This window comes from Oncorhynchus kisutch, linkage group LG5 (genome assembly GCF_002021735.2).
Source record: "Oncorhynchus kisutch isolate 150728-3 linkage group LG5, Okis_V2, whole genome shotgun sequence".
NCBI lineage: Eukaryota > Metazoa > Chordata > Actinopteri > Salmoniformes > Salmonidae > Oncorhynchus > Oncorhynchus kisutch.
In genome coordinates, this window is record NC_034178.2 from 32217111 (window position 1) to 32244096 (window position 26986).

The following is a 26986-nucleotide window of genomic DNA, read 5'->3' on the forward strand; positions in this document are numbered from 1 at the left end:
AAATCCATAGATTAGGGCCTAATTTATTTATTTCAATTGACTGATTTCCTCATGTGAACTGTAACTCAGTAAAATCTTTGAAATTGTTGCATGTGGTATTGATATTTTTCTTCAGTATAGCTTTGTAGCCTGAAGGCTGTTCTGTGAGAAGCTTTGCGATGTCCAATGTCTTTCATTTTTAGTGTGACTTGGTAAAATGGAGACATGTCATGATATTGTACCAAATGGTGCGTGGTGAGCAATGGAGGTCAGATTACTAACCATTGATTAGCTTTCCTGAATGATGTATACCTACAGTATACTTGCCTGGATACATACATCATAGCATATGCCCATAATAACACATACTTATGAGACAAAGGTAGGCTCAACATTTACACATTTGCAATACACTATGCCTCAATAGAGTTAAGAGAATGACAGAATGAGTTATTACATAAGCTATTGTATAATTATCAGATATTGTATTTTACTGAGCATTCGTAATGCTTCAGTGATGACTACAGGTGTCCTAATGAATCAGAAACCATGTGAACTTCAAATGTGATAAAGGTTTTGACAGACATGGTCTACCGGACATTTATTTACTTTGAAATGTCTCTCTCTCATCGTCCGGCCACAGAGAATATTGGTGTAATAGAAAGGTCCAAGGAGCACCCACAGCCAGTTCACTCCATGACAGTATTACAACAGTCACTTCCAGGGTAAAGCACATCCATGAATGGGAACAGAAAAGTTCAAAACTGTTGTAAGGAAGTAAATACAATAGCTGCATATTAAGAAAGGAGGTTGATTCCAGCGTAATGGCACACAAAAGCACAACTTTTTAATGTCTCACAGAATGGACAAACAAAATAGAAATGATGCTTTGATGTGTGTTTCTATAGTACCGCTTGGGGGGAGTGTACAGGTAATTTACGAAAGTTACCAGAATCTTTAGTCATTTTGGTAATTAACAGGTAATCAATGGCGATAAATGTAGTAACTTATACTTGAATAACTTTTTTTTAAATGTATTCATATATATATATTTTTTTTAATATATATGTGTCCATATTGTCCATGCGTTTCTAGTGGATAGACCATATGGTTCAAGAGAAAATAACAGAATTCATGAAAAAAACATCAATTAACTCTTCCAACTATTGACTTTTTTCACAATTGCCACCAGTTTGGTGCCAAAACAACAACAAAGACATTGGCATAAAATAAGTAAAAGTCTATAAAAAAAAATATAAAGAATATTTCATGCTGAAACCCTCATACTTAACACAGATGGTTGGTGGTTTATATTTAGGATAATGTTTTTCAGCTTTGTCATATATGTTGTTATTTAAAAATCAATGTATTTTAGTTTTGATATGTTTTACATGTGATAAGGCCACACAGAGGGCCCGAGATAATTACAGACACCTGTGATAATCTGAAGTACCCAAAAGCGCCACTAGACATCGTGACAAATTATATAAAATCCTTTAAAGTTACCAAACTTCTGGTAGTTTACTGTTAAACTTAGAATGTTTTCAGTAATATACCCTCCCTTTGCGACCTTATGTATACACAAAAAAGCTGACTAAATATTGGCATGATGGAGAAATCAAGCTAATAATGGATGTTACATGAAATGGACAAGCTTTTTGTGGAGAATGTCTGTGAGTTACCATGGATAGCCATTTTGAAGAAAATACTTGGCTGAACACAACAACGATAATAATATGAAAAAGTCATTTCAATTCTTACTTTAGACAGCGAAAAATGACTGCTATGGATGATACACCCTCCGTTATGGATGTTACAGAGTCTGAAATAGACATTCTAATCTTAAAGATGCCTTGGACCAAAATCTATCATAACACATTTGTTGTCATTTGGAATGTTTTAAAAATGCCTGCAGAAGGTATAGTACCACAGGATTGCATAATTATAGCCTGAATAGTACACACGACCAGTTGTCACACCCAATAGGAATTTATTTTCTCTCTTTATATGTTATGTGCTGAAAGTATTCCCACCTCTTGACTTTATCCACATTTTGTTGTATTTTTATCCTGCATTTGGCCTACACACAATACCCCATAATATCAAAGTCAAATTATGAAAGTGATCTATACGGTTCAGGAACATAAACGTTATTTTAAAAGCATGGGAACAGGTTAATAAAGTTATTTTCCATTCTGAGCATTTCTGACCCACAAAACAATGCAACACAGGTCCTATAAAAAGCACTCACTCTGTCTAAAAAACATTTTCCAGTGTCTTCCTGATAACTGAAAATCTTTGCCAGTGTGTGTGCATGTAGGCTATCTGCCCCTCCCCCTCCGAAGCTACTGGAGCCTACTGACGTTACAAGCGTGATTCAGAAATTAGGAAGAGAAATCTTTTATTTGAGAAGACTATGGATGAACTTTTTTTGACTGCAAGTTAAGGATACAATAGTTATCACGTTTCACATTGAGTTAACAAAAAAAAAGCTTGTTAGCTTGCTAGCTAGCTAGCTCTGGTCCAACGTTAAGCGAACTCTCGGAAGTTCAAAGACATTCAAAGTTCCTTGATAGAATTCCAATTAGCTCATTCATCCCCCCTCCTCTCCCCTGTAACTTTTCCCCAGGTCGTTGCTGTAAATGAGAATGTGTTCTCAGTCAAGTTACCTGGTAAAATAAGGGTTAAATAAAAATAATTAAGTACAGATAGAAGCCTTTCCTCTTTAGGTGTAATTCTGTGGGCTTAATTCAGATAATGCATATCATCACAAGCAGTAGGTAGCTTAGTGGTTAGAGTGTTAGGCCAGTAACCAAAAGGTTGCTGGATCAAATCCCCAAGTTAAATAAAGGTAAAATAAAAAAAGCCTCCTTTCACCCTCTCTTGTTCTCTCTCCACCCTTAAAATTCCAGTTCTGTCTTGCGCCCTACACACTCCATTACATTGGACAGACAAGTTCATAGCAAGCTGCTCCGTCTGCAGTGATTGGTGAAGTAATTTATTGTCGAGCTCAATGTAAAAACATGTAGTTTTCAGAGGTTTAAAAAGGAACAGAAAGGAACAATATAAACCATTACTTATTGGGAGATTCGAAGCAGTTCAGAACTTTATTTTGCTGGTCGAAACAGTGGAACAGAAATTAAAAAAAATAACGATTGTGTTTCAAATATTTAAATATTTGTAAAAAGCAGTTGCTTTCTCAGATCTGTATTCAAATAGTTAACAAAGTAGTTAGTTCTGAGATCTGTATTCAAATGGTTTTGAAAAGTTGTCCCTTTTTTTACCCCTTTTTCATAATATCAAATTGGTCATTACGAGGCTTGTCCCATCACTGCAACTCCCATACGGACTCGGGAGAGAGCCATTCGTCCTCTGAAACACGACCCTGCCAAGCCACACTGCTCGCTGAACCCGGAAGCCAGCCGTAACCAATGCGTTGGAGGAAACGCTGTGCAACTGGCGTCACGAGTCAGCATGCATGCGCTCGGGCCCACCACAAGGAGTCGCTAGAACACGATGGGACAAACCCTCTCCTAACCCAGACAATTGAGCACTGCCTAATTGACCCTGGGATCAAACTGTAGTCTGTAGTGATGCCTCTACTACTGTGATGCAGTGCCTTAGACTGCTGCACCCCTCGGGAGGCCTCAAAGTAGTCACGTTCTTCTTCTTTTTTTCCACAAAGCATAGTTAAAACTATAGCTAAGCCCATAGTTATAGTTATTCCAGGCCTACTTGTAAAAATTTAAAGAAACTACTACATGGCTCACGATGTATGGCTATCAACCTCAGAAAATACATATACCTACATTCTCCTTCTCATGGTTCTTTGTATTAGGATGTAACCAAGCTAAGGTAAGCTATGGCGACGTTGAAACACTTCATGTCTGTGAGAATCTCATAATACTCTGTCTGGAACCAGTGTGTTGCCTTGGTTTTGACTTGTTGTATAACCACCATAATGAACATCAGAACAAAGGAGCAGACAGTTTAGAGCTAAAACACAGCACCCAAATCCCATTCTTCGCCTTATAAGCTAGTGTTTCATGCAGCAAACGTTTCATGAGTGTCAAATCGAATAATCCTAAAGCGGCGCAGCCTCTGCCAGCTCGGAGCACAATAAACAGAGACACTACGATACAACTGCTCAACTATCAAGATGTCCAAGAGTGCTGTTGATGATACAATTGCTGTACTGTTTAAAGAGATAAGATATGATTCAAGAAGCCTCTATTAATCACTTCTCAAATCAACCAAACCAATTCCCATTCGTATGCATGTGATTTAGTAGCCAACTCCACTGAACTATCGTTGCAGTGCCATGCTATGCCAGACATATGGCATGGCAGCCATGGTCCGAGAGATTGGCTCAAGCACTAACATCTCTGAAACTAGGCTACAACATCAGTGCCTCATATCACTAACAGAATGGTACCATCATCATCTGTTCCCTGATAAAAAGGACCAGCTGAAACACAGTGGGTGGTGACTAGATGTTGGCAGTGGACAGTTAAGGCTCGTAGACCATCCAGGGTGATATTACAGGCTTCATTACTTACATCATCATGTCTCTCAATCCCCTACTCACGGTGGTGTCGCGCACCAGCTGGATTACAATAGAATGTGTTTCCTCATTATAAAACCGAATAAAGGCTGAACAACTGGAGTCGTGCGCAGTAATTCAACTCCATATAATGGGGTCAAAGAACGCAGCGTTACCCTTTCTGTGAAGTCGAGAACACAGCATCAACATCAACACCCCAAACCATCCTTGACATGGATGCTTGAATTTCCTTGTAGGAAATACAGCGAAAAGAAAGAGTATTTCACACAATGACAATTGTGCCAGCGCTCCCTTATAAAATAGATATTCATCTCAACATGATTCACATGGATAAATAACGAATATAAGGAAAAAGAATAGTTGCATTCAGAGGAAATTGAATAACATCCAAGGCTCACTGGTACAGTACATCATAACTCGCCTGCCACACAGGACAGTATATGGACATTTCCATTGATAAAATGACTGTATGAAACAGACTATTTGGATTCTTCAAGATGGTTTAAAGCGATCGTTAGTGATTTTGGCTATTTGAATCTACTTCCCCAGAGTCAGATGAACCTGTGGATACCATTTTTATGTATCCGTGTCCAGTATGAAGGAAGTTAGAGGTAGTTTCACAGGCCAAATGCTAACTAGCTTAAAATGGTATCCACAAGTTCATATGACTCTGGCTTCATTGCCAAAATCTCGAACTATCCCTTTAAATTGCTGACCTTTTTAACATGGCAAGCAGAGAAGAGACTTTTCATAATCTGCTGTGATTGATGTGTATTTGACAGCAGATACTTCATGGCGTGCGGCTTTGTACACTTGTAAGGCAGACTAGATAACTCTGCTCGCTGAATACACAGTACTCTATAGTGGATTGTATACACATGAACTAAGCCATTCTGGTGGCCTACTTCCTTTGAATATAGCTGTCAATTATTTCACCTCTGAGTCATATTTTCCTGCTTTTCTAGCATGGATAGTGTGTCCACCAGTGTGCTCCTGGGTAGCATTTTAACACTGAATAATCATTTTCATATAATTCATAGCCTGTTCTGCCCTTTCAGCTGATGTTCTGTCCATCACACAGGTAAGTCCCCATGTTTAAAATGCACCAGAAAGAGGAAGGACTCGCTTACTGCTTAATCGCAGCTCTTGGAGGTCATTATTTTGCTATTTGCATGTAGCTTTCATAAGCTTTAACAATCCCTTGAACACATTAGCAAAAACATTTACACTTATAAGAACAACAGGGGACATTTTACTATCTGTATAAATGAGAGCAGTACGCGAAGAGTACTTCTGCTGTGCAGTGTCAAACCTTCCAAGAAATGTATGTAATGTATTGTTCTGAATATTCATAATTAAACAAAGACAGCCAGCAGACTGTATGCTTCACAATTACTACATAAATAACACAGGCTTTGGATACAACATACTATTCATAGGATGAATACTAGCAGTATTCATATTCATATGAATTGTCTAAAGTCTACAGAATGCCGACTGTTGTGAATCAGGATATTCAAATGGCCTTGTATTTGTTTCTGGTCGAACTTGTTCTATAAGATTGTATTCTATCAAAACAAATTCAATCCACCAGAAACCATAAAACGGTGCCAGAACATTGTGACATTCTGTTGAGTCATCTAGTGATCCCAATTCATCCAACATTTCTTTCATCTCAACTATGTGAAAAGAAAATAACAATGGCTTCTGGGGCATGTTGTTTTTATTAAGCATATTAGTATTCCAATAAATGGTGGGGGAAAGAAGGCTCACAAATCACAGGCCCACCCTATGGTGGGGGGGTGGGGGGTGGGGGTGGGGGGGGTACAATTTTCCTCTCAAAGATAATTGCAAAATCTGAGAATTTTCCCCAGTGGTACAATGATAACAAAGTGTTAAAAGATCAAAATAATTCCCTCATCTTCAATTTAAGTGCATTCTGAAGAAAAAACACAAACCTGCCCCCTTGCTGTGATAGCTTGGAAATTAGTTGTTAGAGAAGCCCCCACATAAAGAATAGTTAATAATGCAATAGTTCCAATGCTCAGATATTTACACAAGCTGGTGTTACTCTTATTAGGCCTTCAATCGAATCTGTTCCCAAGGAGGGACCGTATCACACCATGTTTGAGTAAGGAAGTGATGCAGGAACAACACAGTTTGTATCATACCCCAAGGATTGTTGTGCCTCTAAGCCAAAAGCCCACATCTAGCTCTAACATATTCTTTTCAACATACCGTAGCTAAAGCACAGGATTGAGGCAATATGAGTGGAATACAGCTAGGGTGTTAACTGAATGACCAAGCAAGAAATACTGCAGGGGATGGAGCTGCCTGGATGTAGAAGATGTTATAATGTACCTACTGTACAAGAGCAAAACCAATTCACTATCTCACGTTATCTCCGTACAAATGTACACATATTGGATGTTTAACTAACCTTAATAACTATGTCATTACATTACATACTCACTGTATTTCCAACTTCAAAGTCTGCTAATACCTCAATTCACACAATACTTTTATGGAAAGGTCTGGACAGAATTCTCCTTTTTCCATCCCCTAAAGGCAAGAGGTAAAAGGTGGCAGACATGATTTACCATCCTGTAAGAATAGGAGATTTGTTGTATTGAAATCCAATCTACGGTCTGTGAGACCACAACACCTCCAGCTGTAGACTGATCTCTTAGAGCTGACCAAATGTCTCTCAGCAAATAAAAAGCCTTTTAACACAAATTGCCGTTTTTGGCTTTTTCACCTTTTATGAAGAAAAAAAACCAGGACAGTGCAGGCAGATGCATTAGGATGTAGGCTGATTTTAATTGTTGGGTCATTGGGCCATTGAAGTGTTGCTAGCTGGAATATAGTACTTGAGTAAAACGATGAGCTATTGTCGGGCGGGCCAGCCCCCGAAGTGACTGTTATCAACTGTATGCAAAAGGTTTTATTGCCTTCTCGGAAATTCAGCCTTCTCTGTGTTGCTCAGGCCATCCCCCCCATTCTGTCACACCTCCGTGAAGCAGATGTTATGTTTCCTTTACATCCTGTAGGTCTGATATCTGATTGGAGGTTATTACTTTACAGTAATACTACCTGCAAAACAACTCAGATATTAAATCTAACATGGCAAAATGGTTATAAAAGGGTCTTAGCTTCTCTTTCTGGTGAGACCTGTGCTAGTGAGATACCTACTCTCTCGCTCTCCTCCTCGTGGACTCTTGGGGCCATGCCCTTTCAGGCGATGACTTCTCTCCCTCTCTCCCTCTGATCAACGCCTAGAATAATGCCTTGTAATGCTTGTTAATAATGCTTGGTAACATAAGCTTATGCCTTGTGTGTGAATCATTCATTTTACCATGTCAATTAAATATTTGCTTTTGATATAGACAATTCTTATTCATTTCTTGACCTTTCTATTACTGTAACTGAACTATAGTATCTTGCATATTTCTAAATCATCTTTCTGGAGTCAGAAAACCATTTAATGGGCTAATTGCTTAGTCTTCTAATGGGTCGTATGTGAGGTATATATAATACAAATATGATAAATATTACCCCACTGGTTCATTGTGGTAAATATGTATTTATTTATTATTATTCTTACGTATTCAAGAATACTGACAGTTCAACAAAGTTCAATGCTAGAGCTGAAGTACAAGTCCTGTCCTGGTCTAAACTTTTCAACAGATGAACCTTTTACAGCAGTGGGCTAAATCAGGGTCACACAGAGTGTTTACTGGTACGTTTTATAAAAGTATACCCTCTGATGTAACTGCAATGATGAGATAGATGTTCTTCTTCTTTGTTTTTATATTTTATTATGTCGCTGTCATACTGTGTTCAACCGTGTTGGATATTGCCTAGGACCACAATGGAAATAAGTTCCAGACTTTATTGTGTGTTATTCTCAATGATTTTACTCATGTGCATGTATGGCTTTTCAAGTTTTATGTCTGCTCGTTTTTTTCTAGATGGTCAAATTAATAAACTAAAGTCAACTAAAATGCACCTCACACATGGTTATAGGCTTTAAAACAAGAGATATAAAGTTAAAATGTATTACATTTTGAGTTTGCATCCCAATATTACAGTATATATACATATATACATATATACAGTATATATAAGTCAGAAGTTTACATATACCTTAGCCAAATACATTCAAACTCAGTTTTTCACAATTCCTGACATTTAATCCTAGTAGAATATTCCCTGTCTTGTGTCATTTAGGATCACCACTTTATTTTAAGAATGTGAAATGTCAGAATAATAATCCCATTCCCAGCGGGTCAGAAGTTTACATACACTCAATTAGTATTTGGTAGAATTGCCTTTAAATTGTTAAACTTGGGTCAAATGTTTTGGATAAGCCTTCCACAAGCTTCCCACAATAAATTGGGTGAATTTTGGCTCAATCCTCCTGACAGAGCTGGTGTAACTGAGTCAGGTTTGTAGGCCTCCTTGCTCGCACACTTTTTCAGTTCTGCCCACAAATGTTCTATAGGCTTGAGGTCAGCATTTTGTGATGGCCACTTCAGTACCTTGACTTTATTGTCCTTAAGCCATTTTGCCACAACTTTGGAAGTATGCTTGGGGTCATTGTCCAATTGGAAGACCCATTTGCGACAAAGCTTGGACTTCCTTACTGATGTCTTGAGATGTTGCTTCAATATATCCACATAATTGTCCTGCCTCATGATGCCATTTATTTTGTGAAGTGCAACAGTCCCTCCTGCAGCAAAGCACCCCCACAACATGACTCTGCCACCCTCGTGCTTCACGGTTGGGATGGTGTTCTTCGGCTTGCAAGCCTCCCACTTTTTCCTCCAAACATAACAATGGTCCTTACGGCCAAACAGTTCTATTTTTTGTTTCGTCAGACCAGAGGACATTTCTCCAAAAAGTGCGATCTTCGTCCTCATGTGCAGTTGCAAACTGTAGTCTGGCTTTTTTTGTGGCGGTTTTGGAGCAGTGGCTTCTTCCTTGCCGAGCGGTCTTTCAGGTTATGTCGATATGGAACTCGTTTTACTGTGGATATAGATACTTTTGTATGTTCCAGCATCTTCACAAGGTCCTTTGCTGTTGTTCTGGAATTGATTTGCACTTTTTGCACCAAATTACGTTCATCTCTAGGAGACAGACAGTCTCCTTCCTGAGCGGTATGACAGCTGCGTGGTCCCATGGTGTTTATACTTGCGTACTATTTTTTGTACAAATGAATATGGTACCTTCAGACGTTTGGAAATTGTTCCCAAGGATGAACCAGACTTGTGGAGATTTTTTTTCAGAGGTCTTGGCTGATTTCATTTGATTTTCCCATGATGTCAAGCAAAGAGGCACTGCATTTGAAATACATCGACAGGTACACCTCCAATTGACTCAAATTATGTCAATTAGCCTATGAGAAGCTTCCAAACCCATGACATCATTTTCTGGAATTTTCCAAGCTGTTTAAAGGCACAGTCAACTTAGTGTATGTAAACTTCTGACCCACTGGAATTGTGATACAGTGAGTTATAATTGAAGTAATCTGTCTGTAAACAATTGTTGGAAATGTTACTTGTGTCATGCACAAAGTAGATGTCCTAACCGACTTGCCAAAACTATAGTGAAAAATGAGTTTTAAAGACTCCAACCTAAGTGTATGTAAACTTACGACTTCAACTGTATACAGTACATCACAGAAGACTGAAATATAACAAAACCGTTGACAAAGAAACACCGGATTTCCGGCAGTTAAAAAAAAAAAAAAAATGTTGATGAATTATGAAATGACATAAAAATATGAATAACATTCCATCCATGAGTCCACTAGGTAATTTGACTGCAGGAAAGGTCTACTTCATAACTTTTTTTTATATGCATGCTATCTGTCTGCTTGAATTGTCTGCTGGAACAAGATGCTCAATGCTCAATGTATTTTTTAGCAATGCTGATAGATTTACCACCACGTTACTTGACTTTTGAAATGCTTTCATATAAAAGTGCTGCTCCACAAAAACACCACTGCTGGGTTTTGTGCTGCTGTCAGCTAGTTCATGTTTTTTAGAACACATGGAATAAAACATGATGCTGTACAAACAACCAATTTGTGTAGAAGAAGGTCAAAGGGTAAGAGCTGACAGGGATGGACAGTGAGGGAAGTCCGCTTTCTCTGGAATAAGAAACCCTCTGTTGAAACCGTTTGGTCCCTCAGTCCCACACAGTTCGGTCTAAAAACACTATAAATTAACCATTGGACCTGGCGCTATTACTGGAGAATGGACCTGAGGGGTTGTCTGTGTCAAATGTCTCCCTCAGTTAAAACCCTTCTCAAACAAGACATAGAGTATATATTGTTGTGCCGGGGTGATTGATATGGGTATTCAAACGTAGAAATGTTCTAAAGTATTCGTATATGGTACATGTCTCTCCGCTATTCCCATTTGCATACATATGGCAAGATTGCTGCCTACACCACTGACAACTCAGCTTGGCAAAAACAATGCCTGCTTCAAAACAATGACTGACACTACACCCAATGATCCCAATGAACAAACAATTTGGCTCCTCGGTGGGCAGAGAACTAGAGAACACCCAGATATGACACAGGAGGTGTGTAAACCGCTGTCTGTGCACTGGCAAAGTAGTATCAGGGGCCTGCAGCCTTCCTTCTCATCCATAATGATGTTATGAAGAATCACACAGCACTGTTTACTTTTTAAAAAACCAGCAGAGAGCAGCAGAAAAGTGGGGCTAAAGAACTGACACAGAGCATTTGTCTTTATTTGCTGCTCTTTGCCCTGTTGTTCTTTAAAGCGCCAGTGTGGCAACAACCTCAGAGGCAAGACCCTTGGACGGCACAGTTATTTGTCATAAAAGTCATTCTCTCACAGTCGTGACGCTCCATAGAAAATACTTAGACTTCATAGTCAACAACTAGGGGCCTGCCTAATAGTGCCGCCAAACCTTCCCGGTTTGGTCTGGAGTCCCGTGGAATCACAGTGCTTTTCAACTGAGATTGTACTCACACAGTAGGGACTGTGCAGAGATGAGTGGCTTTCTGGACTATGGCATTGGCTGAGCACTCATGAAAATAAGTGCTGGAGGCATTTCTGGCTCTGTAAATGCAGTCAATATCATAATCAAAGTAGCGGTGTACTGTAGTACCTAAGGGGTAAAAAAAAAAAAAAGAGCAAGAAAATGAATACACAGGCAACCATAGATCAAAAACTCAAAGCACTGGCTAAAGAGTAAATCAGAGTCCACAGACGCAGAGACATGATAGTCCAGGATCCCATTGTGACATAGCTACGAGGCTTTGAGACCACCGTCCATGGGGAAATTGATTGAGCCAATGCGGAGAATTCCAAAAGTAAAAAAGTAAGAGAGAAAAACATTCTAGAACACTGCTGTGCGTCCGCATACATGTTTTGGACTCTAATAGACGCTAAAGGCCTATCTATGCAATTGAATGTATGCAAAATGATAACATTTCCTGTCACTACTGGGAAGGGCAATATAGGGGTGATGTTTCACGGTGTGATGATAACATCCATAAAGAACCAGATTATAATTCCAGCACGTTATCAAGCATGAATTTAGGAAAAAAGTCAAAAGATCTATTTTATTTCAACATTTTGACTGATACAGTGTCTCTCAACCGTATTGATACAGCTAAGTGAGTGGGGAGGAGATTTCTGACAAGGCTGCACGGTTACTGGTTAAGAAGGACGGACATATTTGGCTGAACTTCACTGCTGCCCGACTGAATACTGCTCCAATAAGAGATAAAAATGTGTTGAAAATGTGAAGAAAATGCTGAAGTGTTCCTTGCATGTGAAACAAGCACAATGCCTCTCTTTTGAACTGAGAGAGTTTGACAGGCACTCCTCTCCAATGCTGAAATAAAGTAAACCTTAATGGACACTCACTTTAGTCGCTTGCTGGGGACACTTATTTTTTCCAGAAGCATTGCAAAATGTACATGTTTCCCAAAGGTTACTATGGAAAACAAAGAGTTCCTTTTCTTTCAAAAGTGTTTCCTGTCCTGGATGGAGGGAAGGATTGTATACATTAAATAAAAATATCCCCTATGACACATTTTCTCAATACCAGCAGGAACCATCCAATGAAATTTTTATGAAATGTCTCTAAATGTTACTATCCCATAATCTATTTAATGTCACTTCTGCACTACATCACTTCTGACAGGCTGTTGGCCTGCTGCACGCTAACCATTACAGGCCTGTTTTCTACTTCCTGCTTCTACTTCCTGCAAAGCTGCATCTGCCAGGGCACTCTCCAGTCCACCAAGAAACTACCACACACGCATGTCAGGGAAATGTGTGGCAACAATTAACCCGCAATGTTTAAACCAACCAACTATGTGTCCATGGCAGATCATATAGTTATGCCAGGTAGCCAAGTCATTCCAAACTTGGTTTGTCTCTGCAGGGTGCCTGCCGTGTCCATTGAGCTGTACGGTGCATGTCAGCCTCGGGATTACTTTCATCAAGAACGCAGGAACTAGGAGCGGGGGAGGAAGTGGTGAGGATTTCCAACACAGGACTGCCTGGACAATTTGTTCTTGCTATCATGGAATTCATGTTTGAGGAAACCCACTAACGGTTTGATAAAATGTTCGTTCCATGTCATTTTAACAAAAACACATTTGATGTGATGATGTTGAATCAACATGGAAAACTGATTGGACTTGCAACAAGTCATCAATGTTGGGGAATTTCTGACTTTATTCACTCAACTTTTCAACCAAATCCAATGACACGGTGACATGTTTTATTGATTTCACGTAGAATTTAGGTTAGTTGTCAACTCAACCAAAACTAGACGCTGAAATTAAGTCCGTGCCCAGTGGGAATGCTCTCGATAATGTCCATGTGAAGTGCAAAGGGACAGAGGATCCATTCATAGCTACCAGACAAACCAAATTTACAGCACAGCCGTATCTATATCACTCATCTAAAGGACGCTTTTCATCTCCCACAGCAAAGCAGATATCACACCTTATCATACATTCCACATTCAGAGCACACCTAACCAGTAACACAAGTGAACTCACAGAGGACTCTAGGCAGCCGTGGAGAAGGCAGATACAAATATACACTGTAAATAACACATTTGGTCAACCAGTAATTATTTAATATAAGAGGGGACTAAAAAAACAGACAGATGCTCAAATATCTATTATGCATATTAAAAGAGCAGGTTTAGTTGTGCATCTGGCTACAGCGAGTGTGAGTGGACACATCTGTTAGCCACCCATTTAAATCAGATAAGGGCACTGGGCAACAGCAGCAGAGTACCATGAGGCTGATGGACAGATGCTTGGATTAGTCCTGTGTTGATCGCTAGGAAATTATTTTTCAATGTTGGCTGAAGAAAACTTAGGAAGGATGTAATTTAAGATATTGATCTTGACTTTATTGATATGTTTTGACTGAACCTATGCCTATTTGCTAAAAGTGTACTTGTATAGCCTGTACAAAATTGAGATAATGTAGAAGAGAAGCCATTGTGGGATATTTCTGTTTGCTTAATCTAGTTGGCTAGACATAGGATACTATGACCGCAATTGCTGGTCAACTACATAATCAGCAAATCCAGGGGGGATTATGATAGGGAGTCAGCGCAAGGGATTAGGCTACCAAACATCTGCACGCACTGATCGGCATGGTGGCACACAGCTACTGACTCATAGAATACATACTTCCAGCATAACAGCTCCCAAACTAAATCCAACACTCCTGGCAAATCAGTGGCCTCATTTATCAAACACGCATAAATGTCTCACTAAATTCTGGCGTACTTGGAGATTCTAGGATTTGCGTGCGCAATAAATTAGTATGATTTATCAAACTGTCACATGCAACATATCATACTATATTTCTGTGCTTGTGAACGAGTGCTACAACACTGCCTGGTAAATGCCCTCCATTCACCTTTAATGGTAACAAAAATACCCTCATTTGCTGTATGATTTGGAGACGTTGGAAATGGATCAAGACAGCTTCTAAAAGAAAGGGCAACGACAAATTTGATCATATTTCTGTAGAGGTGTGGTCAGAATGTTTTAATATTTTGCAATGACATTTTTAAACAAAAAATGCATGAGGCCTATAGCCAGTGCCAAACACTGGGGGTGCATTCTGCAAGATTGATTGTCTATTGAACTATTTGAAAGTAAATACTGTCTACAGCCCAAACTTTTACGCAAAAGACAAATTGTTGTTCAATAATTTTGTTTATCAATACATGATTATGTTTCCTGCCTTGGGATAGGCTCTGAGATTAAATAGGCTGTGATCACGTGCTCCTATCACATAGCAAAACTGTAGAACTACCCATACTGTAAAATATTTTTAAATAGGCTACTGGTCTATTTACTTTCGAGCATGGTGGGCTATTGAATGAGCGATGGATAAATGGTACCCTAATAATCGTTGTGTAGCGGGAATAACCCAGTCATGACAGAAAAGGAGAGATATCCTGCAATATGACTATGATTTAGGCCAATATAGTAAAATAAAATAAATATATTAGGCGTCATGCTGCTATGTGATCTCCTTACCAATGGCAAATGTAAATGTATCTGTTTTATCATTCTGCCTATGTTTTAATATGTTATTAGCCTACCATTATTATAATTGCCTTGCCTCAAACACCTTCATTTCCCCCAACATATTGCTTGCAATACAGTTGCTCAACCAATAGAAGTTGTGGTAAGCATGGTCTGAGATTTGCGTGGACATACGTACACTTTCCCGTCAAGTTCAAAATGGATAAATACCAACCTTTGTGGGAAAACTGGTGCGCACGCACCTTTGATAAATGAGGCCCCAGATCATTACAACTCCAAGTGGGTTACGCGCGCGCAAAATGAATGGGGGACCCTGTTTATTGATGTAAATATGGGATAGCACTAGTAGGATATGGGTTATGAGTTTTCACGGGAAAGTTACAGAGGTGCCTTTTCACCTGCAGTGTGGGCTATAAGCCTATAAGGGCTTGGGCTACTACAGTTTCCAACACTGATTGAACAATAACACGGGAATGAAATGCAATTACAAACAAGGCTAAAGCAAATAAATTAACTCGTTTGACAATAAAGAGTATATTCGATTGGGACACAGATAACAAGCTATAATAGTCTAGCATTATAATGATAATAGTAATAATAGCCTAATAATAATAATAACAAAATTCTTACCGTATGCGTAATTATCCCTGCAATTTGCATTTCATTTAAATAATCCGTGTTTCGATACTCCTAACAAAATTCTGTACACATACATTCACTGTTGAATCGTGGCGACGCTGTCGGCGGCTGAGTATGCACTATGAATATTCCTCCCTCACTCGAGAGTGCAAGGCATTGTAGGCTATCCCCGACCGAATACATTAAAATAGTAGCCTACACTATGAATGTCGCTTTCGTTATTTGCAATGTAGGTAAAGAGTGCACAGTTTAACAGGAGCTCCCCGCGACTATTATCTAAATATACTTACTGTGATGCATCATTTTCCTTCCTCTAACCCGAGCAGAGCAGGCACACGAGCTGTCCTCGGTGAGGCACTCACTGCACCGAGCATCCAAGCGGAACAGACCCTTCTGGGTAGTCTAAGCGGTCGAGATGTAATAGAGCAATTCTTTCAGCTGGGCTCTAATACAAAATAACTACGCGATCTGTAAAACACTCCAATTCAGCAATACGCGGAAAGTATTGTAAACTAGTACGATTCCCATTGATTAGGAAAGCAGTGCCATGCCATTAGCGCATAAATCATTCTACCTTATCCTACAGTGGCGTGAGCTGGCACAAGAGGGGCTGGGGGCACCTCCCACATACTTAGGACTTGTCTGAGGAAATCTGGTACAATAACTTTAAAGTTCACTGAAGTTATTATAACAGTAGTGTAACTATATTGTCAAGACTGTGATATTAGGCTACCCTATTAGATGAAAGAAAGAACAATTCAAATGTTATGAAGGTATTCTTGTTTCCAAACTACCAACAAAATTATGAGTATTGTTAATTTAAAACTTGTTGGGTGGGTTTTTTAAAACATTTTCTATACAATAGTTTCAGTAATAGTGTTTTTAGGGTTTTTGTTCCCTCAATAGTGTCTGAAACCAGCAATCAGGCAGGTAATAACCTGAGGTTTATCCTTCCAGATCAAGGTTTAGTGTCCTCATGCTAAATGTATCAGCCCATAACCCTGGAAAAGGCTACACCCAGAATGCATTAGCTGATCAAATATTTATATCTTCTTAATGAGATCACATCTCACCATCCGGACATTGCATTTTCCATTCAATACCATGAAATCCCCCTCAATTAAGCAGAATTGGCGGATTGAATCGAGATTTACCATTGACAACAATGAGCTGGTTTAAAGGATACAGAGGTGTACCCGGGGAGCAGGAGGTCCATGAGGTCAGTTGAAGAATTTTAAGCCTTTAAATCTGCATCTTAATCAATGAACTGATTCTATCGACACCTGTGACTCCCAGTTACCAGTCCATAGACACAAGTCTGTATTGCCAGGAGTGTGAAGTCAGTGGTTTGATAATATTTATTGAAGTCTCTCTCTCTCTCTCTCTCTCTCTCTCTCTCTCTCTCTCTCTCTCTCTCTCTCTCTCTCTCTCTCTCTCTCTCTCTCTCTCTCTCTCTCACTCTCTCTCTCTCTCTCTCTCTCTCTCTCTCTCTCTCTCTCTCTCTCTCTCTCTCTCTCTCTCTCTCTCTCTCTCTCTCTCTCTCTCTCTCTCTCTCTCTCTCTCTCTCTCTCTCTCACTCTCTCTCTCGCTCTCTCACTCTCTCTCTCTCTCTCTCTCTCTCTCTCACATACAACTATCCACTAGGTGGCAACAAGATTTCAAGTGAGTTGTCAAGATAAGACCTTTGTGCCAGAGGTAATTGTTAGTAGCCTACCATAATGAAAATCAAATTCAGTTATTGTTTATGTATTTTTTTAAAATCTAGACTATGCATGCAATAACATTGACTTGTTCATTCATACATAGTAATAATGTACTTAAAACACTGACAAATTGTCTTTGTCTGTCTGTCTGCAGTAGCTTGATACCTATTCAACGTAGATGTATAAATTGAATTAAATACATAAGTACGCCTCACCTAATTAATTCAACCTTTGATCCCTTATTTTTTCATTATCCTCATAGAAGCCTTATAGTAAGTGGGATTTAAGAAAATCTACTCCTTATAAAATAGTCAATGAAAAAAAAGGTGATAATTAAGTACAAGTAGATGAAATTCCCAGTGGGCATTGCAAAGAAGCTGGTTGGGAAAAGAGCTTCAGTACAGAGGACCTAGTGACCATAACCAACAATGTTCATCTGTAGATCTTATATCTGATTGTAAAATATATTTAACTATAATAGTATAAAATTGACAATGTTCAGGTGATTTTGGATATTTCCCATGATGCTCCTGCCGCTATGAAAATCACGTTTTAACAGTATTTCCTCATTGAGCTGTAAGCAACGTCTTTGGGGTCTTTCACTCTGAGCTTGACTAATGATTGCCTTGCCAAGACATTTAACCCCAGACTATCTGTCTTCTTGCTAAGGATAGAAAAGTATCTGAACCATGAAATAGAACCAGTTGTACTCCACAATGGCTATAGCGTTTTCACCATGCGCCAGAATAAATACTTTAGATTCGGTTATTAAAGTAGGAATCCGCAGGTCGTGGGTGACCCCAAAATAAAAAGGGACAATCCAGAAATACTGGAATTAATTTTGAAAGGTGGAAGAGTGACGCTGAAACGGCCACGGTTCTCATAGATTGGTAGGTAAGTGTTGGGTTTCGTGTTTAGCCTGCTAGCTACCGTAGCAGTTAACCTTAGTATTGTAACGACCCAGGGTTTATAAAAACGGAAATCGACCCTGCCGCACGAACATTGCTTTTGCGGGACAGTCGATAGCGCGCCGGACCTCGGGCTGGAAGGTCGAGGGTTCGGGACCTGCTCCCTGCTGTTTCATTACATTGGTGTCAGAAGGGATCGGACCTTGCATCCACGACAGTGCGTGTGCTTGTCCGGTGAGCGCGTTCCTGTAAGACGTAGAGTCGCAAGACCTCGGGCTCCAAGGTCGAGGGTTGGGAACCTGCTCCCTGCTGTTTCATTACAGTATGTTTAATGTTCAGGCTAGTTAGCTAATGCCATCCGTATTCGGACTCTTACACTACATAAAACCTCACAAAATGCCCAATTTCTTTATTTCAACTACCTAACTTTAGCTAACTGAAGCTCGAGATGCGATTTGATGACATGACAGTGTGTTTGGTTTGAGATGAATATGACATTACGTTGTACCGTGTACTATTTAAGTAACAATTTGTTTCATGTTTTCCCAAGCCAACAACCCCCACAGACTCGGGACTCAGCCCTTCTGTCCCACTACCAACCTACCAAGAGTTTCTCCAGGAACATTTTGTTCAAAAGAATAGCAAACATTACTCTCATTCCAAGTATTTTCCCTTTTCCTAAAGAAACTTGAGAAATTAATATACAATGACATTTAGTTCGAATCAATACAATGAATACTTGGTTTGGAAAGGCCATTGAACTTACGCTAATAAGTGATTTGAATGCATTTCAGTGATATGATATATATTTTTTTCTTCCCATCAGCATCAACACTGCCAGAGTAACAGAGCCATGGATGACTTGGCCTACTTCCTGCATGTTAAAAAACTAAACACACAAATCTCTGTTATGTAAAAATCCACGTTTTCATTTGAATTCACAATTGAAAACTTTACAAGGTAAAAGTGACTGTTTAATAAAAAATTGAACAATTACAACAACAACTGAACACTTGTAGAACTTACATCACACGTACAAGGCAGGACATATAAAGCTAGTCACCAGCTCCCAGGGGGGGGGAAAAAGCCTACATGGTGCCGCAGAGAATCACGGAAGGAGGCGAGTGCTCGCCAGACAGCATCTTGGAATGACGACCGTGTTGACAGGTCCCACACCTGCAGGCCACAAATTGTTATGTGCTGCTCCTGGTTCCCTCCTTTAACCCCCTACTAGGAGGTCATCAGATCCTGTATGATATCAATGTATCCTACGGCCCAGCTACAGAGGTTCAATTCTCAATGGCGCGTTCATTCTACCTTGTGAATTGAAATAATGAGAAATACAGTTGATTTGATTGGTTTCTGGTGTACCAGGTAGAATGTCACGTTGACACAATGCTGATGACGACACATCTAGTGCAGCTGAAGGGTTGTTCATCATCATCTACAGTATGACTGATTTTGTGTCCTCCACCCAGCAGGTCCAAGCAATTCTGTGCATTATAGGTCACACAGAATCACGATCTGTTGACTACAGCTAAATGGGGGGGGGGGGGGGGGGGCATTACTACCATATAAGTCAGCGTCACAACAGTGTCATTTGCATACATAGGATGTGGTGTTGTGCTGTAACGTGTCATGCTAATGTGACCAAAAAAAGTCTGGAGATGATGTGGAAACTGGCTGCTAGGGGCAACAGTGAGTGCTGTTACCTTCAAGTAGGTTTTGGTTTTGCTAGGGCATTGTGGATGGGATGGTGGATGGGCGTAAAAAGCGATATAAAGGTATTTCTGGTTTAAGCCTATCCCAAACCTTAACAATTTGGAGTTAATGCCTAACCTTTGAAATTTGACGTTTGAGAAACATGGATGAATGTCTAATTCTGACGTGAGACTGGGAGAGCTAGTTGTGTTTACTTGACTGACCAAGTTGGATATTCATTCAGTCCTTCAAGTTGAGCAGTTCACAGCAGGAATCAATGCAATGCTATAGAGGCAATGTGCTGAACAGGGAAACAGAGCCTCATGTAGCCAACTATTTTGGTTGATTACTTACCAAATATTTATTGAGTCACATGGCATATCAAATAATTCCTTTTTTTTGTTGTACCTGGTACCCCGCCAGTTTATCTGCAAACAGTTAGGGCTTTGTCTGCTCTGTGTTTGTTTCTGGTGGCTGTAATGTTAAGCTTGCAAGTGACTTCACTTCCTCTCCAGCTCTGGGGCCATGGCAGCAGGGTCATTCAGTTAGGCGGGATTTAGCCAAAGACACACCTTGCTGAGAAGGCCAGCCCAAGGCGGCCCAGAAGGCCAGCCCAAGGCGGCTCAGGGCGCAGACCCCTTGTAATTGTATTTATTATGACACCCCATTAGCTGCTGACAAGGCTACTCTTCCCGGAGCCCAGCAAAATATAGGCATTAAAAAGGAAGGCAGTAAACCCTTGTTTTTGTTCAAAGAGAAAACAACACCATTTCCCCTACATTTACCCCCATGTGGGCCAGCCCGATAGCAATCGAGTTTCACCAATGAGCATCAGCCTCTTACCATTTGAGTGACAGCTGGCAAGACACACAGTAGAGCGAGAGAGGGAGAGAGAGCAATGATGTGGTGCACATATCTGCACATTTTTGCATAGCACGCAATTTCCGGGGACCACTTTTGTCTCGTGGGCGCTACTTTCAGAATTACTGGTTCAAAAGTATACAAAAGTACTGTAGAATATCTTTAAGCTGAGCTATTGCTGATTTGGGGTAAGGCCTCTGCCTCTACTGTTAAAACGTATTTTTTTAGATATACTGTGACATAGCCTACCACTGGTGTGCAACAGCTTTGATTTATTTGATCCCCACACATGCATATTAAGGTCTATTTTATGACTCTCCCTATGAAGGTTAGACTTTGGGAGCCATGAAAGCAGTGCGAGCGAAACACAAGCAGCTCTTCTGAAAACAGCATCTCGCGTTACATGGAAATCTGCTCTGATATCTCAAGCTTTTTTTTTCTCCCTATGAAAGATCACACACAGGGTTGTGTGAAACCGAACTGTGAACAAGTGAGCACACACTGAGGTTTCAAAGAAGGGATAAAAGCATCCCGTTCCAGTCTCTGAGCATCGTCCGCAGCTAGGGTCTCATTAGTCAAGCTGTATACATCTGTCCATGCTCAGGAAGTCCTACTGCAGCGTTGTTTTATCAGGCTTTTTTTAATCGATGGATTATGGGGTCATTACTAGGAATGGACAATATTTCCTGTCCAGTCATAATTAAGTCATGGTGCTGCATGAATTCATCAGTAAGGTTATAGTTTGATGGACACAGCTGGCAAAAGCCTTCTGAAAATCTCTGTCCTCTGCCTCAGGGTGGGGTTGGGCTTGGCTCTATTGGTACATCCCTTTCTCTCCTTTTGATAATACTCCAAATACAGTGAAATGGCATGCTTGTTTTAAAATAAGACCGCACTGTTTACTATGGTATGGTATTTTGTATTGCAGCCCTAGTGTATAGACTCCCTACACCCTCCACCTACTGAATATATTCATGGGAATTGCTTTAAGGATACAAAATCATCTTGACGTTTGGGTGAGAGTGGTGGCGGCTGGGGTAAAATGGGGGTGAGGGGGAATTAGGGTGCATGGGGGGGTGCATGTATAATAAGGTGGACTATGTCACCGGCAGCTCAGCATTTAAGCAAATGTTGTCTGCCTGGCATTGCTGTCACCTTGTTTTAGTCATTAAAAGGCTGGACCACCATAAGCTGCTCGGTAGATTTAACGAGAAATGCTCTCAGTGTGCTTTCCTGTGAAGAAGGAAAATCTTGACACAGGCAACTTTAAGGGTCCTTATGTTGACATCTTTAGTACAACTACTTTCATTTGTTATGGGATATATGCTGAATGCCTCAGTGGATTCCTACCGGCTCTCTCTATAATTAACAAAACAGTTCTAGGCCGCAAGTCACCGGACAAAATAAGTCTACAGAGACTGTCTCCTAAATCTGTGCTGTGTCCAACACATAAATGCTGCTGTTGAAGACAATAAACAGAAGAGACAGTTAAATCTCTATTTATCCCTGGATGCGAGAAATAACCTTGTTTTATGGGCTGTGCCTCAATGCAGAAAATTAGTTCCTGAAAAAGTAATTAGCAACTTGCTTCCTTTATAGGGTGGCATGGCCTCTTGTGCCCAATATTACCCACTTTACTCTGTAGAATCTTTTTCTTGGCATACGCGCTGGGCGTACAAGTCAGGGTGGAAATACAAAAATTCCATGTGTGCCTGTTTGAGTTGATGCTTTGTTCTTGTCTTGTAGTCACAGTGTTCACTCAGTGAACGTTTGAATTGTTTTACTGTTCCATGTTCTTAATCTGGGTACTGTACAGAAGCTCAAGCACACAACTATTAACTACTGAGCCAATCAATCATGCCTGTAGACCTCAGTCCGGTCTTGTAGGCTTTAATCTGTTAAACCACAGCTCACTTGAAAAGGCAGAACAAAACCCTTTGGGTCATGCCAGAGGCTTTATACTACATGCTTTCGCCCTTGAACACAATAAGAGGCTTTTGACCTGAGGGCTGAGCAAACAGACAGCATTTGGAAATTGTGGCATTGATTGCATGAGAGCTGGCACTGTCTCATACGTCTAGACTTCGCTCCTAGAGATAATGGGGAACATTACTCACATGGTTGCACCATGTGACGCATTGAATGCCAGGCTTGAGAGAGGGAAAAAGTCAATAGAGTTGATAGAGCCATATATGAGGAAAAATATCTTCAAGGCAGATACAGTAATGACACTTTCTTCTTAAGTGAACTTGTCAGTCAATTACGTGAAAAAGTTCTGCAATCAATTTAGACACAAAAGAGGTGAGCTAGATGTCGAAATGAAAAGTGGTTGTGAGGTGTTGAAAGTATATCAGCTCTTGATACAAGCTTCTTGAGATACTGCTGACATACTGTAATATGCAAAAGTACCTACATTTTTCAAATAGTAGAACAATTTGGAAAATGACAATTAAATGACATTTCATTTTATTTGATTACAAATGAATAGGGATCTTACCCTGGATAATGGCCCTCAAATGATGCTTTGTGCTTGCCATCTTTAAAGTCATGTTTATAAATGGGAGAAAAGAGGAGAACTGACAACCTAATAGATCTGTGAAGGAAAATCAAAGGTGTATACTGATCCCCAACAGAGTATGGGTAACAATAATTGAATACCCTTTTCACCTTACTGAGCCGAACTGACCCAGTTAGAGCTGTACTGCACTGGCCTGGTTACGCCTCCACTATAGTTGCTGGAACAGTGCTGGAAGGGACCATTTGAAATGAACATATCAGGGCCACTACTATACACTCTAAGAAGAAAAGGGTTCCAAAAGGGTTATTCGGCTGTCCCAATAGGTGTACCCTTTTTGGTTCCAGGTCGAACCCTTTTGGTTCCAGGTAGAACCCCCCACAGAGAGTTTTACATGGAACCCAAAAGAGTTCTACCTGAAACCAAAAATTATTCTTCAGAAGGATTCTCCAGTGGGGACAGCCGAAGAACACTTTGATGTTCTAGACAGTAACTTTTTTTCTAACAGTGTACAGGTTGGGTTGAATTTCTATAAGCCTCTTAGCAGAAGGGACAGACCACAATTCGTTTTCCTCTCTCTCGTCACTATCGTTTCTAAGAGATGCAATAAACCGAGTTCTCTCTAATAACACCATGAGAGCTTTGTTATCTGTGATATGCTATGATCATTTCCTCTTCCTTTCCCCAATAAACTCATTTGAAAAGGATGTAACGGCCTGTAAAGCTCTTTGTTATCGTCGATCATTTCTCATTAACTCGTAATGAACAACTCAAGGATGAGCTGAAATATTAGACAAATAATTAGAGAAACTCATGCGGAGTCTGCTTAGGTCACAGTGCACCTCACAATTAAAGCTCTGTGCCTTATGCTGTACTGTATATGCAAATTAAAATGTTAATTAATTACTAGAATTGTACAAGTTGTGCTATGTCTTTCCCTCAAGGATGTTTTTGAGTAAAAAAAACATGGAACACTCCAAGCTTTTTTAAAAGATGGAAGTCTTGAGCTTGAGAAAATGCAGCAGAATATATACTGGATAAACCCATCGCTCCATTGAGTACAGTGATGGTTTTTCAAGATCGGGGAAAGATCATAAACAGAGGCAGAAAGAAGGTGGTAGGAAAAAGTGTACTGTGTTAAGGCGTGCCACCCCATCGCCCTCGAGTGACGCGCTGATGTTCATTTCCCTGCTCACTGTAGCACATCTCATCTCATCAGGCCTTTCCAGGTGCAGCCTCTTGAGCAGTCCCTCCTTGGCGTCAGCCTGGCCCAGGGAGCCGCCTGCCGGAGCTGACTGGTTGAGGGCACGCTAACAAGGGTATGTGGAGGGTATGTGTGCTAACGCTCACAAAGTACACAGGGGACATGCTGTGATGTGGGGCCTGGCTAAATCTCAGGAGTGTATCCACTGAAGCACATAGGATCACACTGGTCTTTGTTCAAACATACTCTGTATTGGCTTGGACACATCTACACTGTACCTGTAATTGCCCTAGAGCCATTGCAAAGTGTCATATTTCGATGTAATGTTAATTAAAACTCTATTAATTGGATACAGTATGCATAAGACAGCTGAAAAACAGTCATTTGTAAGTCAACCTCCTGATGAGCAAGCAATACATACACCATTGAACAGGCAGACGGCAGCAAAACAGGACTGCGTTATTTGGCTGTGCACCACTAGGCTTCATTAAAAAGTAATTGGGCATATGCGGAACAACTTTGTGAACCTTTGTAATCGGTCTTCTGGGAAATTCCTCATTGAGGTCACGAGAGTTAGATTGCCACTACCATGGACATAAACATACCCTACCATCAGTGTTGGGGAAGCAACTCTGAAAATGTAGTTTACCAAGCTACCAATTACTTCTCAAAACAAAGTTTTTTTGTTTGTTGCGTACACAGATTGGCAGGTGTTACAGCAGGTGTAGCGAAAATAATTGTGTTTCTAGCAGTGCATTATGTATCTTAACAGTACAATACAAGTACACAAAAAAAAGATGAAGGAACAAGAAATTAAGAAATGTCAGAGTCCTGAATATAAATGTACAGTTGCTTCAGAAAGTATCCAATCAAATGTTATTTGTCACATGCGCCGAATGCAACAGGACCTTACCGTGAAATGCTTACTTACAAGCCCTTAACCAACAATGCAGTTCAAGAGAAAGAGAATATTTAGTAGCATTAATAGTATTCATACCCCTTGACTTATTCCAAACGCTGTTGTGTTACAGCCTGAATTCAAAATTGATAGGATTTTTTTTCCACACCCATCCACAGACAATACCCGGCAATGACAAAGTGAAAACATTATTTTTTAAATGTTTGCATATGTATTGAAAATTAAATACAGAAATATCTCATTTACATAAGTATTCACAGCCCTGAGTCAATACTTTGTAAAATAACCTTTGGTAGCGATTACAGCTCTGAGTCTTTCTGGGTAAGTATCTAAGAGCTTACCACACCTACATTTTGCAACATTTGCCCATTATTCTTTTCAAAATTCTTCAAGCTCTGTCAAATTGGTTGTTGATCATTGCAATACAACTATTTTCAGGTCTTGCCATAGATTTCTAAGTAGATTTAAGTCAAAATTGTAACTCGACCACTCAGGAACATTCACTGTCTTTTTGATTAACAACTCCAGTGTATATTTGGCCTTGTGTTTTAGGTTATTGTCCTGTTGAAAGGTTAATGCATCTCCCAGTGTCTGGTGGAAAGCAGACTGAAGCAGGTTTTCTTCTAGGATTTAGCCTGTACTTAGCTCCATTCCGTTTATTTTTTACCCTGAAAAACTCCATAGTCTTTAACGATTACAAGCATACCCATAACATGATGCAGTCACCACTATGCTTGAAAATATGGAGGGTGGTACTTAGTGATGTGTTGTATTGGAGTTGCTACAAACATAACACTTTCAGGACAAACAGTTAATTGGTTTGCCACATTTTTGCAGTATTACTTTAGTGCCATGTTGTGAACAGGATGCATGTTTTGGAATAGTTTTATTCTGTACAGGCTTTCTTCTTTTCACTCTGTCAACTAGGTTAGTATTGTGGAGTAACTGAAATATTGTTGATCCATCCTCAGTCTTCTCCTATCACAGCCACAGCCATTAAACTCTGTAACTGTTTTAAAGTCACCATTGGCCTTATGGTAAAATCCCTGAGCGGTTTCCTTCCTCTCCGGCAACTGAGTTAGGAAGGACACCTGTTTCTTTGTAGTGATTGGGTGTATTGATTCACCATCAAAAGTCTAATTAATAACTTCACCTTTCCCAAAGGGATATAGCTATTTATTTTACTACCAATAGGTGCCCTTCTTTGCGAGGTATTAGAAAGCCTCTCTGGCCTATATTGTTGAATCTGTGTTTGAAATTCAGTGCTCGACTGAGGGACCTTAAAGATAATTTTATGGGTACAGAGATGACGTAGTCATTCAAAATTCATATTAAACACTTTTATTGCACACAGAGTGAGTCCATGCAACCTATGTGACTTGTTAAGCAAATGTTTACTCCTGAACTTATTGAG

The 26986-nt window shown here is 40.0% G+C and overlaps 1 protein-coding gene across 3 annotated transcripts in view; it reads right to left on the bottom strand.

Annotated features, from left to right (window-relative positions):
* The window catches only part of cntn4 (contactin 4), a 175784-nt gene extending 159439 nt beyond the window's left edge, over window positions 1–16345 (bottom strand). For 2 of the 3 annotated variants that reach the window (XM_020483077.2, XM_020483076.2), the window contains exon 1: window positions 16052–16345. The gene's annotated coding sequence lies outside the window, so the exon portion shown is untranslated. Of the gene's footprint in view, window positions 1–15752; window positions 15940–16051 lie in introns of those variants that run through there. The other variant, XM_031824877.1, reaches the window with a different exon arrangement.
* Between the last annotated feature and the right edge of the window lie 10641 nt (window positions 16346–26986).